We start from the raw sequence: 17,107 nt of genomic DNA, 5'->3' as shown, positions 1-17,107 counted from the left end.
TTTGACGTAGGCACTAGTTTTACTAAAGCGACTGTCATCTGACCTTCCAACCCGAAGGGTAACTAGGCCTTATTGGAATTAGTCCGGTTTCCTCACGATGTTTTCCCTCACCGAAAGCGACTGGCAAATATCAAATGACATTTCGCACATAAGTTTCGAAAAACTCATTGGTACGAGCCGGGGTTCGAACCCGCGACCTCCTGACCGTAAGTCAAACGCTCTTACCGCTAGGCCACCAGCGCTTCATCTTTTCCACTAGGTCATTTCTAATAAGCAAGGTCAAAGGTCATTTCTAAGTCTTAGGACTAAATAATATAGCAGCTGGATGACCTCAACAACATCCAGAAGAAGTCAGAAGTCCAGCTCCAACAGGCTGAGTGCCTCTACAGCGAGCTACTCCAATGCACCAGGAAGAAGAATTTGGGTGAATCCATATGCTTGTTTCCAACGAAATTAAGGAAAGGGTTTGTTAACACCAGAAAAATGCTGTGCATTAAGTGGCATATTTTTGCATAAAACCAGCGTGACTCAGGAAACCGTAACCATGGCACTACCAGACAAGAAAAAGTTGATTCACCCATTTGGTAAGACTCCACTCATTCCATCAGACCAATGTTGAAAGTCTTTGCATATAGCAGCTGGACTACCTAATCAAAATCCAGAAGACCGAAGACCGAAGACAGTTCATTTTTCATGATCATGAGTATTTTTCCTTGTGTAATCCGTGTTCCGTGTGACTGCTCTCTGACCTTCGGACCTTCTCCAAAAAGCGGCTGGCAAATGTCAAATGATATTTGGTATACAAGTTCCGTAAAACTCATAGCTACGAACCGAGATTCAAACCCGTGACCTCCAGGTTGAAGGTCACACGCCCTCACCGCTACCAGTGGAGCTATCTTAAAATAATGTGAAGCTGTTTTAGATTGGGTTATAAGTAAATTTAAGAATTTATATGCTTCACAACTTCAGATTTTTATTTTTTATCTGCTATAACAAAACAGATTGAGCCAAGATTCAATCTACTTAGATACAATTTTTCAATATTTTCGATGAAATCCTATTTGCAAGTAGCCAAAAAAATCTAGAACCATTGCCTAATATTATTCATGATATGAGTAGCCCTCGATGTGTAAAAAATCAATTCCATCGATATGATTTCAGGCTGATATTAAAACAATGTATCAATAAATTTGTTACCATTTAGTTAGGCAATCAAATGAGTAGTAATTTCGTAAACGATTCTCCATTTTTCATACCTTACGTCTCTACGCTTATGGACTTATTTTAATGGAATAGGTAAAATATATTTAAAAGTGGAAAATGTCTGCCTTGGGTGAGACTTGAACTCACGGCCTCTGGATAATCACGGCCTCGTGAGTTCAAGTCTCACCCAAGGCAGACATTTTCCACTTTTAAATTTATTCTAAGCCTAGTGGCATCGATTGCAGACGTTTCTGCTAATCAGAAGTTAAAAAGGTAAAATATACTTTCAATTTAGAAACTACTTATTTCTCCTGACATTTTCATATTTTCCTATAAAGATCTCAATTCACTTTGGGGTCCAAATCGAATTGGAAAATCTTGGAAAACGGTCTAGGATCTCATTTGGATGGAGCCTAGTAAATCTACCGTGTGATTGCGTTACCTACGTCTGCCCGTGAATATGTAGGGCAAGCAGGATTTCTATTTTTGAAATGGTATGAGTGTGTTACAGTCGCTTCACATGGACCTTCGAGGTAACGAAGTACAGTCAACTAATTGGAACCCTAGGTGGTAGAACTATGTCATAGTGACGTTATAAATCAGATTGTAAGAAATCTCTTACTGCTTGTCATTTTGACATGGTTGTAGAGTGGCTAGGGTTGCAATTGGTTGACAGTATCTAAATGTGTTCATCTGTTCATCATATTTATTGATGTGTTTGTATATTTGTTTGGGTTCGTTCAAAAGTCATGGGCAGTTCTTTAGTAATTACCACGGTTACCACGATTGTGTGATTACCTACTTATGTGTTGCCAGTTTCCAAAATACTTGGTAAAAAACAAAACTTCGAATATTATTGTACTAATGTGAGTCTTCCCGGAAATAATTTTCCCCATTCGTTTCCTGGACTTCCTATTGTTTTAATCTTCGTGAAATATCTGAATACTTTATAATAGTCATACTTGTTATGGAGAATTTTTGGCCAAAAGCTGCACTTTTGGATGGAAGCAAGCCGCTTTGCATGGTGATAGTAGACATCATAGTAAACGATTTTTTCCGAGGATATCGAAATTTCATCCCTTAGGAAGCCGAGCGTAGCGAGGTGTTTTATGAAAATTAAAAAAATTCTATCTTTTTATTGTATCGTCCGATTTTGACAAAACGTATCTCAAATGAAAGGTATTGATTTGTGTAATTAAAAAAAAAATACAAAGAAAAAAAATTTGTAAGACCGTAAGAAAAAAATAAAAAAAGTAAATTTACGTCTCGCACTGAATAACTTCAAAGAACGACGGACAAAAGGTACAATGTCGATATACGAGCTTTTTTTAATCGAAGACAGATAAATTTTTAGTTGAAAACTGAAGACCGCATCGAAATCAGATTAGCATTTTTTAAGATATAAGTTGCCAAAGTTGGGAAAGATCGCTTTATATGGCCACTTTGAAATTCCTTTGCCAGAAAGTCAGAAATAATATGTTTCTCTGACACAGAAAAATACATAGTAACAGTACACATCAAAATAAAATTATAAATTCCGAGGATATTATAATTTCATCCCTTAGAACGACGAGCGTAGCGAGGTCGGTTACGAAAACCGAAAAAAAATCTCATTTTTTTGTACGTGGTCCGATTTTGACAAAACATGTTTCATTTGAAAGGTATTGCTTTATGTAACTTAAAATAAAAATATTGAAAAAAATTGGAAAAAAAATGTAAGATTTTTTAAAAAAAAACCTTAATTTTCGTATCACACTAAATAACCGCAAAAAACGGTAGACACGGTGTATAATTTCGATATATGATTTTTTAAAATTAAAGACAAATAAATGCATGATGATAAACTAAAAACCGAATCGAAATCGAATTAGTAGTTTTTAAGATGCAAGTTGTCAAAGTTGGCTTAGTTTGTTTATATGGTCGCTTATAAATTCCTTAGGCAGAAAGTCAGAAACATTATATTTTTCTTACAGTTAAAAGTATGCATAGGTAATAGACATCATAATAAACAATTTTTTACGAGGATATAAAAAATTCATCCCTTGGAAAGCCGAGCGTAGCGATGTCTGTTACGAAAAATAAAAAAAAAGGCAGTTTTTTTTTATTGGATCGTCTTTCTAAGGGTTTCTAAGGAATGAAATTTTTATATCCTTGTAAAAAAATTATTATAATGATGTCTATTACCTATGCCTACTTTTAACTGTAAGAAAAATATAATGTTTCTGACTTTCTGGCTAAGGAATTTATAAGCGACCATATAAACAAACTAAGCCAACTTTGACAACTTGCATCTTAAAAACTACTGATTCGATTTCGATTCGGTTTTTAGTTTATAATCCTGCATTTATTTGTCTTAAATTTAAAAAAATCATATATCGAAATTATACACTGTGTCTACCGTTTTTTGCGGTTATTCAGTGTGATACGAAAATTAAGGTTTTTTTAAAAAAAATCTTACATTTTTTTTCCAATTTTTTTGAATATTTTTTTTTAAGTTACATAAAGCAATACCTTTCAAATGAAAAATGTTTTGTCAAAATCGGACGACGTACAAAACAATGAGATTTTTTTTCGGTTTTCGTAACCGACCTCGCTACGCTCGTCGTTCTAAGGGATGAAATTATAATATCCTCGGAATTTTTAATTTTATTTTGATGTGTACTGTTACTATGTATTTTTCTGTGTCAGAAAAACATATTATTTCTGACTTTCTGGCAAAGGAATTTCAAAGTGGCCATATAAAGCGATCTTTCCCAACTTTGGCAACTTGTATCTTAAAAAATGCTAATCTGATTTCGATGCGGTCTTCAGTTTTCAACTAAAAATGTATCTGTCTTCGATTAAAAAAAACTCGTATATCGACATTGTACATTTTAAATTTATTTTTAACAAGCAGAAACGTCTGCTAACGATTCTAAACATTTTTATATTAACCCCAAGACGTCACCCCAAGACGTGTGTACATAAGGAAACGCATGGAAAGATTTGCGATGTCCGGCGTGGCTTCCGTAGCTCAATTGGTTGAGAGCCTTGCACGGATTGCAAATGATGCGGGTTCAAGTCCCGCCGGAAGCGTAAATTTTTCCATTTTTTCCTTTAATATAAAAATTGTACATTTTGTCTGTCATTCTTTGAAGTTATTCAGTGCGAGACGTAAATTTACTTTTTTTATTTTTTTCTTACTTTTCTTTCAAATTTTTTTCTTTGTATTTTTTTTAAATTACACAAATCAATACCTTTCATTTGAGATACGTTTTGTCAATATCGGACGATAAAATAAAAAGATAGAATTTTTTTAATTTTCATAAAACACCTCGCTACGCTCGGCTTCCTAAGGGATGAAATTTCGATATCTTCGGAAAAAATCGTTTACTATGATGTCTATCTACTATCACCATGCAAAGCGGCTTGCTTCCATCCAAAAGTGCAGCTTTTTTTTCATAACTAGTATGACTAAACGGTTTTGCAGTTTTTTTTTAAGTTGTAATATAGTGCGTTTATGCAGTTTTTTTTTAAGTTTTAATATAGTGATATCAAGGCTGGAAGTAAATCAAGTGTTCCAATCTTTAAAATTTTAAAGATAAACTTCATACATAATACAAATGATTTCCCACACGAACATAATGCTTCATTAAATAAAAAAAGCTTACCAATAGTTTTTCTCATTTATTTACTCTTGAAGTCCACTAAAAGGCACTCTTTAAAAGCAGACATAAAAAGAAAATAAAATGGCAGTAAATACGTACCGGAAATTCGTCCTTCTACTCTGACGAGTCCTTTGACCAATAGAGACTGTATTTTAGTGGACAATGGGATATCTTATACAGCGTGTGTTTTTGATACGACCACATAATCAAAGGGTAGTTGACGCTTTGATGGTCGCGCTTTCAAAAAGATTACGACTTTGAATTCCATTGAAATAATCAGAAAGAAATAGCATTACTACTTTCGGCGCGATCCAAACTTCAAACGATGATGGGTTAGATGATAATATGTCAGTGTCCAAAATCACATTTTTTTTCAACCGAATACGTCACTTTTGATACTGGTTCGGATATGTGTTCATATCGATCTTAAAGTTTGATTCGGGTCGTTGGTCACAAAAAAACATAACTATACTCTAAAAGGTATGATAATTATTTATATTTGTAAAATGAACTGCTACAAAATTGTTATTTATAAATTCATTATTTATTGCTATTTTTTAGGAATTATTTCAGTTTGCGGCAGTATTTACCATACACCGTATACCCGTACTACGAAATATATTTTGGATTCCTTTGAGACTTATGGAATATCAGATTGAAGCGAACATTTCGAGCTTATTGCGCTGTACGATGAAGCAGAATTTTTCGTTTCAAAGTATATATATTTTGTACTTTTAATTTTTTACCGAGGATACAATTGTGTGCTGTGCACTTGCACGTATCCTTATTAGAGTTCTTGTAACTGAACCATTTTTTCCATTATTACACTATCAAGTTCCACATGTATCCACTGAATACGCGTGCCATATTTGACCAGTGGACACTCTAATTATTAATTTGGGCCAAAACTGACTTTAAAACCTTGATAACATTTTATATATAATGCACACTAAATGGTTTATGTGTCACTATAAAAGCCCAAAGTGTGAAATATTTGTTGCTTACTTCGAGCTTTTACCGGCATTGATTTGGTAAAACCTAGGTCTTACCACGGCGATCGGTAAATGTTGTATCAGGCAGAAGTTTTGACAAAATTCTATAAAAAACTAGTGCGTAGCGAAACCTTAATAGGGTGTGGATGCTCTCCCACGATAAGTACACTTCTGGAAATATAAACATTTTGTTAATTCATTTATAAATAGCGTTAATCTCTTATATAAATGATAAATCTCATATTTTACTTATAATTATAGAACAGTCCAGTGTGCGTAGCCGTATGCGCAAACGCTCACGATAATATATCTTTCGTAGCTGTCTATCTCTATCGCTCTTGGCCAGGCCCCGTAGTCGAATGGCATTTCTGCGACGGGAAACGCCACCGAAACGCCGCAGAAATGTAGTCTGGCTCTGTCGCTCCAATACGCACGAGCGATAGAGATAGATATCTACTAGCGTCTCGCTTCGTGATCGTTTGTGCCATTTGGCTACGCACTCTGGAATAAAGCCGCGTAAGTTAATCTAATTTGAACGGTATTTTTCTAATTGGGCGCTTATGAAATTATCCGCCTGTTGCTTCAAAGGCTGATCTCTTAATCTCTTTTTATTCAAATATTTTCACCGTCCGTTTTAATTGGGGCTAACGAGACGGAAAAATAAGGTAATGATAAGTTTGCGGAGGTTTTCGAATTAATTGCAAAATGCTAATAAATATCTTGTCACGGCTAATAAGGATCCGTTTGACACTTTGTAGTAACGGGAGAGGAATAATGTACGGTCATCTAGATGGCTTCCTTCACTGAGAGAAATTTGCATTGTGAATTTAACAAGTTCGACTTGTTGCGGTTTATCCGTTTGAATCAGCCAAACGTATGTTTAAAACAATATGTGTCAGGTTGTTTTTATAACATCGACTTATTGATTCAAATATATTGCCGATTCAAATGACAAGTAGCTTGTTGTTTGAACCAAAGAGCACGTAGGCGCTATTTTAACCAAAAAACTTGTTGAACGAACATGAAAACTGGTTGTATTTTTTCTCAGTGTTCCTTTGGTTGAAGCTAGATGACACTATTATTGGGCATTTTCAGAATTTGGGACTCCCCAATTAGCGTAAGTTGTTCAAAAAAATTTACTCACTGTCAGTTTTCTGACGACAATCAAGCGTGAAATTTCTATAAAAATATTGTTTTTGTGTTAATTACAATAAACTTTAAGCGATAATCTACATTCAGAATGTGAAAAAAATAATTTTTTAAACAGATTTTATGCTTAATTGTCGTCACAAAACTGACAACGAGTTAATTTTTGTTAACAACTTAGGCTAAGTAATTGGGGGTCCCAAATTCTGAAAATGCTCTATTACACATTAATTCATATCAAGTTAAGAATATAATCAAAATTGTCGAGAGATGGCAGTTACACATTTTAATGACAATGTCACACTTATTACTTAATCTGACAGTAATTTTGTTTATACTCGGTTCTCCTTGCTCTATAGTAAATCGAAAATGTCCAAACCGGTTTTTTCTCCTAACGTCTATTCATAAGCCATTTTCCTTCCCCAAGTATTTAACCGCTAACCTGCGCAATTGTAAAGGCATTCCGTGAATATAATGAGTGGGAACTGATGGCTGCAGCCCGGTAACCTCTTTAATGGCTCAGACCTATACTTTATTATTAGATTATGCTCGCTTTCATTTAGAAAGTCGACTCGTTTTTAATATTTAGCAAAATAATATGCACTGGTGGGTATCTAAATACATCTAAGTCAAGTTATGTATCGATTTGCTGTGGATATGATGACACTGACAGGTCAAAAGTAAAGTTATTTTTAGAACTGAAAATTGGATACTACTTACATGTTCCATGGTTATCCATATACTGTATACTGGCCTGGGTGTTTGGCACATGAACTGACATTTTCAGGGGGTATATGGTGTCATTTCCTTCCTTTTCATCCTTGAAGTGGTCCTAGGAGGCACGGTTCTGGAGATACGATTTTTAATTTTACCTTGTTCTAACAAACCACAATCAAGTCTTGGAATAAATAATAATTTCACCAGAATGTTCACTTCAGAAACGAACAAAGCATATCTGGGCCCATCATGACAAAAGTTTTCCACCGAAAATGTGTTTTTTTTTTTCACTACAAATCCGGATCAAATTTGCACTCAGAATACTCCTTCTAGACTGATTTATGTAAGGTCCAGTACTTAATAGCCCTCTGGATGAAAAGTTTGGGGACTTCTGAATTAAAATATCGCAAAACGCCAACTGATATGAATAGGCAAAAAACAGATTTCAGTTTGAAAACTTACATAAGTTATCACTAGAGATCTAGTAGTACAGTCAACCAATTGGAACCCTAGGCCACTGTAGAACTATGTCATAGTGACGTTATAAATCAGATTGTAAGAAATCTCTTACTGCTTGTCATTTTGACATGGTTGTAGAGTGGCCTAGGGTTCCAATTGGTTGACTGTACATGAGAGTGTGATAACGGAACAAGCACGACGAAGACTGTGAGGCATTTGTGTTGTATGGTGTTGGACATTTGCAGTTTGTTTTTGTCAATTTTGTGTAGATTAATTAACTGTTTTTTAACATAGTAATTGTAATTTTTTTAATATTGTATAACTATAGCTTTATTAACGGTGTGTGAACCTGCCTTAAAAATCTATATTATTTATGGTCATGGTTCATTAATATTTCTTGTATGTGGGTAGCTTTTGCACATTGTAATTTTTTTTTCTCAGTCACCCGTTGACAACGAATGATGTAAAGTGTTTGAAACGTCGGGATGAATTGTAAATTCATTATACGCGACATAATCCGTTTCCATAGTTTTATTTCATGAGTATAACTATCGCGGTAACCGAAGACAATATTATAAACGTATACTTTTACGACCTCAGCAATTAAATGCTAATTGCAAAAACTTTACTAACATCTTCAGCTTTTTACTTGAAAGTTTATTACAAGTTTATCGGAGAAAACTTATCACTGCTTCAATAAGTTCCAATGGAATATGGACTTTTATGAGACTGTAATAATATTCAAGTTCTTTTGAAATAGTTATCCTGATCATTAAGAGCTGCCAATATGAACTGGCAGTTGGATGGGTATCTTTTTATTACCCATGCTGATTCGCTGAAAAAGATATTTTTATGAGAGAAGTTAATAATGCAAATCTTAGAACAAAATTAAATTATTCTCATTTGAAAATACTTTAATTTGTATTTTTTAAGTAGTAACACTACTATTATACTATAAACATTAAATAAATGTCATATACAAAGAAAAAAAGTAAAAGTTTTAAAGTTAATAATGAAGCTAATTTTAAAGAAAAAACTTTTATTCTTGAGTCGAAGAATATAGTTAGCCTCATGACAGGATTTTTTTTAGAAATAGTGTACCTGTCACGTCAACTGTATGTAGTAATAAGTTTTTAGAAAAACAAATTATTTATTTATTTAAACTTTATTGCACATAAGTAAAAAAAATGTACAAATGGCGGACTTAATGCCTAATGGCATTCTCTACCAGTCGACCATCGGGCCAAACAGAGACAAGTAATAAAACCGGCCAAGAGCGTGTCGGGCCACGCTCAGTGTAGGGTTCCGTAGTTTTCAGTATTTTCTCAAAAACTACTGTACCTTTCAAGTTCAAAACAATTTTCCTAGAAAGTCTTTATAAAGTTCTACTTTGTGATTTTTTTCATATTTTTTAAACGTATGGTTCAAAAGTTAGAGGGGGGGGGACGCACTTTTTTCATTTAGGAGCGATTATTTCCGGAAATATTAATATTATCAAAAAACTATCTTAGTAAACCCTTATTCATTTTTAAATACCTATCCAACAATATATCACATGTTGGGGTTGGAATGAAAAAAAATATCAGCCCCCACTTTACATGTAGGGGGGGTACCCTAATAAAACATTTTTTTCCATTTTTTATTTTTGTACTTTGTTGGCGTGATTGATATACATATTGGTACCAAATTTCAGCTTTCTAGTGCTAACGGTTACTGAGATTATCCGCGGACGGACGGACGGACGGACAGACAGACAGACATGGCGAAACTATAAGGGTTCCTAGTTGACTACGGAACCCTAAAAATGGTGCAAAGAGAATGAAAAATAACAAAGATTAGAACTAATTGAAAACAACTAAAGTACATAAATAAGAATGGTGAGAGTTAAAATTTCATATGTTGAAAAATAGAATACACTTTTATTTGCATCAGTATTTTTTTAAACAACGGATGGTTATATATAAATAATTAAATAATATATGTTAGGTACCGGTTCATTGTCTGTAATTTTAATTAAATGTATATCAGTTTTCACAAATGCTGGACGAAGTTGCCAATAACTGGACACCACTAAAAAATAATTTATCATTCCTAACTACACATAGTTCATATTTATTTTAAACATATTTTAGTGCCCAGGTTATTCTAAAATTAATTCTATTAATAGATTACATATTTAAGAAATAAACTTTACATAAATTTGCTAAAAGTATTCTGATTCACAAGTTTTCATCAAGTTTTATAATTTTTTTTTTTGTCGAGCAGCAGTTTTTCGGAAATCTATCTAACACTCATGTTAGAGGATTCTATTCTCATCATTCCAAAAGTGATCTCTCATGCGAAGCAAAATTGTGCATTCAATTATCCTTTGAACGAGTCTATTTTGTGAATATTTCATCAAGCTTTTTATGAACATCCGTGACAGGTAAAGACCTACCTTTCAGCAGCTCATGTTATTGGTACCATTTCTTTTGATAAATGTAATAAGTGTACATTTTTTATAAACAAAGAACTCAGAAATATGAAATCGGCGATGAATTCACCAATGAATAGAGGATTAACTGCTTTCACATCTTGCTCTGATTTAGGTTAGTTACCTACCACAAATAAATACTAATTTTTGACATGCTTGGACACGCAGAATGAAATAAACACAAGTAAATAAGAACTTTGCTTTTATCCACAATACAAAATAGAACCCCCGACCCGACATAGTGGACCGATTTTGATCAATCATGGCTAAGAAAACTCCCGAGTAAGTCAGCTTTCAAAAGAAATGAAATCTAAATCGGTTCATCCGTTCGAAAGCTACCTAGTTACGATGCTCAAACTTATAACACCCCGTCGTTTTTGCCTCGGGGTTAGCGATGAAAAAAGCCGGAAAATTCCGTTTTTTTTTTCCATTTCCTTTGGTTTTTTCTCAGAAATGTATAGAAAAAAACCGCGAAACTTCAAGGAAGAAGGCACGCGTTTTATGAAGACAAATCGCCGGTGAGGATATTTTTCAAATTTACCGCATTTTTTACTGCCAAGGTCAGTTGACCATCAGTATATGATGAGAGTGAGAGTGATTAAAAAGCATACTAATTTTAATAATTTATTTGTTTTTTTTCTTAAAAAACACGAAAATTACATAAACTTCGGATAAAAAACATTTGATTTTTTCCGGTTTTTTCAACACTACTCGGGGTTACAAATATACTATGATAAATGTATGCAAATAAGCAAACGCAACCTTCTGAGAAGTAAGAATACGAAAATATCCCATTTGACAGGTAGACATTTGACATATTTTCATTTTGATTTGTTTTGTTATTCCTTCGAAGGCGGCGTGGCAGGTGAATTGATTCGATAACAAACAAGGCAGCGCCCCGGCGTGTATTTACAATTTTACATGCCTTATTATCGCTGGGAAAGGAGAAATAATATTTGAAATGTATTATTTAAGTTTCGAAAGAAAATACACAAGTTTTTATTATTGAAAATCTTGAGAGCTGAATACATACTCGTAGTTTTGAGTTTTTTTCATCACACCCGCACTTTAAATGTGCTATTGCACGCAGGCGGAGCGTGAGTTATAGAAAAATCGTTCTCCCAAGGGAATAATGAAATGTCTTGTACCGTATTTAACTTTTTTACATCTATTTACATATTTTTTACATTGCGATTGTGATGAAAAACATTGTAACTCGGGGAGTATGAATGAATATTACTAACTCGAGTCTTTAAATCGCTCCGGCAAGCCGTCGCGATTTAACTTACTCTCGTTAGTAATATTCAACTTCCTCCCCTTGTTGCACAATGTACTATTTCATCACACCCGCACTTTAAATGTGCTTTTGCACGCAGGCGGAGCGTGAGTTATAGAAAAATCGTTCTCCCAAGGGAATAATGAAATGTCTTGTACCGTACTTAACTTTTTTACATCTATTTACATTTTTTTCACATTGCGATTGTGATGAAAAACATTGTTTGTAACTCGGGTAGTATGAATATTACTAACTCGAGTCTTTAAATCGCTCCGGCAAGCCGTCGCGATTTAACTTACTCTCGTTAGTAATATTCAACTTCCTCCCCTTGTTGCACAATGTTCTATTTTTCTCTGAGTATGAATTATGTTTTTCGATGTAAATTTGATAAGTTTAATTAATATCACCACGTCCTGCTGTATAGGTACTTTTTGGTGACGAACACATACAAACCTAAGCTATTTAGATTAGATTAGATTAGATTTCTTTATTTCATGATAAAAATTACACTATAAATTTGCTACATGTCAAAATTATGTTTATCTTCTCATCATGATCGTCAAAAATTACATAATAAATTCCAAATAAAAATAATTGTGTCTCCCAAATGAGGATCGTCATTTACAAAGAAAGAAAATACACATGCCAAGCTAAATAAAATTAATAAATTAAGTTACAATATCATACCTAATAATAAACTTACCTAATAGAAAAGCATTCAAATGCGAATGTAAAACGAGTGGAAAGCGAGTTTCAATAATAAGTATTTTGTTGTAAAAGCAAACTGTATGTCTCACGTATTAAGTCGATATAGCGTTCGACATGTTTCGGTTCAATTTCGAGAACCTCTCTCAAGAGTAGCGACCCCGCCTTTAACATGTCGAACGCTATATCGACTTAATACGTGAGTAACCCGCTTAAAATATTTTTAAATATGTATGAGTCTCACGGGAGTTTTATAGTTAAAACTGTATGTCAGTAGTAATTTCCAGTTTTTCAAGCCATCCAAGGATTTATGATGTGTGTAGATTGTATATAAGGTACATCAAGGAAATTTCGACTGATAAATTTTTTCATGTTTTACAATGTTATAAGGCAGATTATATATGGCACCCGTGTTAAGAGGAAAAAAATCATCGAAAAAGTGAGCAAGTTGCTGTACCTAAGCTGAAATACCTAAGTACATAATTATATAAGCAATATGCTTTAATCTCTTTTGACTATAAATTATAACGTTTGCATCTCGTATATCTTAAAAATCTAGGTAACTACAATAGAAAACTATAAACTGTAGCCCACAACACATAAATCTGCCGGCAAATAAAACTGATACAGCAGGCAATATGTATGATTTGCAGCCATAAACATATCTCACGCCAGTTGTTCATATTTAAACTAGCAGATATTAGCTTCAGTTCTAAAAAGACCTAACTCACCATCGTTTTGTAGTAACTTACCACTTTCTGTTTGAATAATATCTTTTTCTCAAACATGCAATGAAATATTGTCTTTACGTTCCTTAAAATGGGCTGGGAAGTATCGCTTTTTGGGCGCAACAACTCGAGAGGACTGTAAAGGGATTTCATATTATTTTTTAGGCCTAGGCCTGCAAAGTAACTTTTTTTTTATAAAATATTGTCCTTTAGAGCCTTTTTTTTTATTTCATTGTATGTTTGAGAAAAGCACTATACATGCCTCGGCGTGAAAACGGATTCCCGGCCTCGTATCCCTATCCGGCCTCGCTCGCACGCTCGCTCGGCCGTATATACCCACTTGGCCGGAAATCCTCATTTTCCCGGCCTCTGATGTAATGTACTATTTCTACTCCCGTACTGTTATTCGTGAGTTACAAGGTCGTGCATAGAACTTTAAAACCCTACATAAAAGATGTCAGGACAAGTCTATGTAGTCTATACCCTGAAAACATTTAGTAGCAGTAGCACGATATAGTTGTTACAGTTCAGTAAATACATTGCTACCAACTTAACAAACCAATTCGCAGAGTCGAGACTCCTTCGTTTTCTGCTGCGTTCATTGGCGACGCGTCGAATCGCATTCAAATGTATGAGAACTCGATTCAACTCTGCTCGATTCGTCTTAGTGGCCAGGCTTCAAAGAACCATACCATAGACAGTTTTATTTTCATGTTTGCACTCAAACTGCATATTCAAAATGGTAGGCGGTCCACTAGATAATTAAAGATGACTGAAAGTAGGTATTTGTTGATTTATAATTTTCTTTCAAAATAAGTGCTTGGTCGTAGAAAAAGTATTGTATGCAACGGTGTTTAACTGAGTCAAAAAATGCTCGTGGCGTCTTTATTAACAATTTTCGGCTTCGCCTCAAATTGTTACCCACGCCACTCACCTTTTTTGACCTCTTTTAACCACCAGTTGCATAAAATACTATTAGAAATACAATGGTGTACGTTTGTAGTATCTTGCGGTTGGATACGGCTTTTTGTTGATAAGTAAAAGATGATGTTTCTCATTTTTATCTACTCCCCTTGGTATCTATTTCAGGTATGCTCATAAAAAAGAGCGTAGTTGAGGCAATGAAATTAAAATATGTTTAAAAATGTAGTTTCTACTGTTTTGAGTGTTTTTTTATACTATGTCGGTGGCAAACAAGCATACGCTCCGCCTGATGGAAAGCGGTCACCGTAACCTATGGACGCCTGCAACTCAATAAGTGTCACATGCGCGTTACCAACCCATTAGAAACTTATACACTCCCTTTTTCCGTGTTAAGTACACAGCAAAAAGGAGTGTACAAGTTCCAAGGAGGGTTCAGGTTGCCGACGACTCAAAGGACAGTAGATAGAACAAATTTAGTTTCGTAGGTCCTTCCGTCACCAGCACACCGCACCCTCGTTGAGCTCTGGCAGCCTTACTCACCATACAAAATACCTATGTTTGACGGAGGAAATAAGATCACAGTTCTGTCTTGAAAAATCGGGACAATGCGTGTTTTTCAGGAATCGTTTGAAACAAAAATTTAGAACAATTGCAGCAACTTCAACAATGCAAATAATTCAAAAGTGCTTAGGTGCGTCACCACAGAACTAGATAGAAGAAACAAGTTCATCTATTTGTATAGGGGCCGAGCGTGTCAAATTTTGTACTGAAGTTGTTTCTTGCCTGTAATTTTAAATATGTCTAGGGCTCTTGATTGTTCATAATTTTTGTGTTGTTGCAATTGAATATCACGTAACGAGGCATTTTTTATGTTTTGATTGACTTCAACTTACAAAAATTGACGCCCGAAAGCTGCAAGCTGCGATTGAAGACGGACAACTCAGTGGATTTCACTGAGTTCATTTGACACGCTAAGTAGATACGTTTGCTTGATCTAGTGTGCGTCACATTTTATTCAGTGGTTAATTGAACTTGATCATTTTCATCGTTATTTCATAAAGAACATGGAACCAACATATAGCCCCTCAATATGGTATATTAACCGCAATTTAATTAGGAAAACAAAAGGGCTCAATAAACCTTTCACCATCAATCAAAATGTCCGTGCATGATAAATACCATCATCGACTTTGGCTTCCGTTTTATTGTTTTCGGTTCGGCAATAAAAATATTAATTAAATCCATCCCAAATACAACTTGTGTTCCCACTTCACACACCAATATCAATTGTATGAAGCAAAAGCGCTTACGAATACAGAACCCGATATCGGGTCATTGGCAATAGATTCGTTCACAACATTGGTCCTTCAGACTCGACTGGCTCTTTTTAGAATAGTTTCGCCATGTCTATCTGTCCGTCCGTCCGTCCGCGGATAATCTCAGTAACCGTTAGCACTAGAAAGCTGAAATTTGGTACCAATATGTAGGTATATCAATCACGCCGACAAAGTGGTAAAATAAAAAGTGGAAAAAAATGTTTTGTTAGGGTTTTTCGATTCATTTTTTGTTTCTTTAGATATATACTCGTATTATTAGATATGCTTACTTATACCACATTTGCTTTGAGTCACTATTTCTACGCTCAATATATTATTAAAAAAATAGTGCGCCGAGTCCCTCCGCACGGAAGAAGCCAAAAAACTTAGTAAATTGCATAAGGGTAATTCCGAATGACGGAAATCCTCTGGTAATTCCGAAAGGCGAATCTTGATATGATGGAAATATTGGTGATTTTTATGCGGCTTTCGTAATTACACGTTTCGAAATTACCCTAGTACCTTACTTAACATAAATTTACAAACATTCTGTAAAATGACCGTCACGTTTTGCTTTTAGTTACCTGAACTTCGGTTCTGCTATTGAGTCCAAGGCTAAAACTGCAGCAAAAAAACTTGGCATCCTTTTTAAAGTGAGGCGGTATTTCTCGTCGGAGCAACTTCTCTCCTTATACAAGGCGCAAGTTCGCTCGTGTATGGAATACTGCTACCACTTGTGGGACGGCTCTGCCAAATACCAGTTGGCAGCCTTGGACTCAATAGAACGTCGAGCTCGAAGACTCATTGGCGACGTTCCGGCAGGCAAGGCAGGATTACAAAGCCTCGAGCATCGCCGTCGAGTTGCGTCCTTGTCCGTCTTCTACCGGGTACATTCTGGAGAGTGTGCACAGGGACTGCATGACCTGGTTCCTCCTTCCCCGTTCCATCACCGAACAACCAGGCGCGGGGAGCGGTTTCACCCTTACGTTGTCGACCTACCTTTCATTCGCACGAAGAGGTTTGCCTCTTCTTTCCTAATGCGAACTGCTAAGGAATGGAACATGCTCCCCTCGTCTGTATTCCCGGGCGAATACAATCTGGGTGAATTCAAGTCAAGAGTGAATAGGCTATTACTGAACCAGTGAGCTACAACCTCGGCCTTGTCGTCACTTTACATCAGGTGCGACTAAGGTCAATCACTGGCCAGTTTATAATAAAAAATAAAAAAAAGTTACTTCCATATTTTTTCTGTTTTAATTATTTTTGTGAAATATGGGACTACGCTTCGGGAATAACGGAAATAAATAGAAAAGCGTGCTTCTAAAACAATATCTATTTAAGGAATGAAAGACAATCGAAAATATAGACATATTTCTACACATATAAATATATCACATAATTTTACATTGCTAGTTGCTCCAATTATTAAAAACACAAACATAAACTCATTAATTGGCATATTCCTGGCATCAGTCTAGCATTTTTTTTTTACAATTCGAGTTGGCAACACCGAGCGTTAAA

At 35.0% G+C, this 17,107-nt stretch overlaps 1 protein-coding gene across 1 annotated transcript in view; it reads left to right on the top strand.

The window, feature by feature from the left end:
• Positions 1–17,107, top strand: part of LOC125234411 (transient receptor potential cation channel trpm) — a 448,945-nt gene that overhangs the window by 350,897 nt on the left and 80,941 nt on the right.

This window comes from Leguminivora glycinivorella, chromosome 16, assembly GCF_023078275.1.
Source record: "Leguminivora glycinivorella isolate SPB_JAAS2020 chromosome 16, LegGlyc_1.1, whole genome shotgun sequence".
In the NCBI taxonomy this organism is placed as follows: Eukaryota; Metazoa; Arthropoda; class Insecta; order Lepidoptera; family Tortricidae; genus Leguminivora; species Leguminivora glycinivorella.
This window is presented reverse-complemented; position numbering and strand designations above follow the sequence as displayed.